Here is a 2,097-nt window from a genome sequence, read left to right on the forward strand (position 1 = left end):
CACCAGAATTGGTTCTTCAAGGATTTCTTCTTCTCAAGTTCAATTTCGTCATGTCTATTATGATTAAATTGCTTGTACTTCCATCCATGATGTGTAACTAATTCCATAACTAGGGTTTCGACTTTCGATGTAGCCTAGTAGAACAATTTCGTTTTTTTAAGTTAATGGTATCCAATTTATCAAATCATGTTTCTAATTTCATTCACTTTTCCTTAATTGATTCTTTATGCTTATTTTTATACTTGGCCATTATTAAAGCATGCATATTGATTATCTTGTTTTAGTTTGCATAAACACCATATGATTCTTGAACTGTTTAGTGAATGAATGAGTAGATGTTGAAGGCAAACACCATGTTTAAACGTTTATTTGGTTCTTATTGTTCTTCTTGTGCTTAATGAATTTCTGATTGCATTAACCTAAAGTAAACACCATGGTTAGGTTATGAATTAGAGGTATTTGATCAAAACCAAACACCATATGGATAATCATAATAAAGTAAGAACGACTCCTAGAAACTAAATTGTATGAATTGGATACTAGTTAATTTAAGGCATGGAATTGGATTGCTATGGTGAAATCGAGTTCGTAGTGTTTTAATTTATTGTTTTCAGAAACCAACAACTCAAACAAACTGTTCACTTTGTTTTCTTGCATTCTTTTTAATCGTTTTCATTCAAATAAAACTCAAACCAACCTCATTTAAATTTTGTTTATTACTAGGGTTAGTCGTGAGTCTAAGTAGTAGTAGTGAGTGTCTTTCATTCAAATCTCTGTGAGTACAACCTCGTTCTTGTATATCTATACTATAATTGGTTCGTGCACTTGCGAGTAATTGATAGAATAAAATCTATTCAACAATCACTTTCCAAAATTGCATCACTTAGTTCCAAAGGCTGATATCTGCATATCCAAAATATTTGGTCCCAGCAAAATAGCTAATACTTAGGTTTCCATTAGATAGCAGACCTATCAAGGCCTACTTTCCCCATCATCCTTGACTTCTTCTTTCTCTTCCTAGCTAGCTTCAGATGCAATGCTAGCTTGATATAGTGGAAGCACATGCAGAGGTTGGGGTTGGTGCACTAAATGTCAATGGTCCACGCACTCACAGAGGTTGTGGCTGGTGCACTAAATGCCAATGGTGTTGTTGGTGCAGAAGTTCCTCTTTCCAATCAGACATTATTTGCTCTCGAAAAGATTGCATTGGCCATGTGTGATTCTTTTTTATCTTGTCCAAATATTGTTCAGCTAGCCAAGCAGATGTAACATTCATGTTTGCAGAAACCCTGTGGCACTGATGCTCGTCCATAAACAACTTCACTTGGAGGGTGTCCCCATCTTGCATTTTGGAAGCACATATCATCCATGGACAATCATGATCATTACATACACCCTTAATAAAGAGTCTTTCATTTCTACTAAACCAAAATTCTCTGCCACATCTTATTCCATGCATCCTAAAAACTGCCCTAAACACTTTACCATCAGAAAACAACATACCAATCTCAAATTGAGGGTTCTCCATATCTATTTCTGGATTAAACTCAGGCCATCTATATGGATTTCCATCATCATCAGAGTCAGGCACAACACGAAGCTCCATGTCCGAGTCATTATCCAATGATAGAATGTGTGATTAACTTTTTTTAATTTGGGTATACACTACAACAAAAGAGGGCTATAATAGCATTGAATTATAGCATTTTGTCAAAAGTGCTATTATATTTAATATAGTTGTAGCATTATTTTTAAAAACGCTATGGGTACATGATGGGCCGGGCTCTTTTGTTTTATGTTTTTGAGCAAATTATAATTTAGTACCTCAATTTTACACTGATTTTCAATTTTAGTACCCCACTTTAAAAATTTGACAAAAAATACCTCAACTTTCATTTTGTGTCAAAATAGTACCTCCGTTAGTTTTTCTGTCAAATAAACCGTTAATGCTGACGTGGCAGGGGTATTTTTGTCTTTTTCCTCATATTTAAAATATAATAATATTTTTTAAATTTTTTAAATAAAAAAAAATTCTTAAAAAAATTTAAACTTTAACAAATTTAAAAATTTTTTGGATTTTTTTTTTTTGGAGCCCTC

Source organism: Dryas octopetala, chromosome 2 (assembly GCF_963921425.1).
Source record: "Dryas octopetala chromosome 2, drDryOcto1.1, whole genome shotgun sequence".
Taxonomy (NCBI): domain Eukaryota; kingdom Viridiplantae; phylum Streptophyta; class Magnoliopsida; order Rosales; family Rosaceae; genus Dryas; species Dryas octopetala.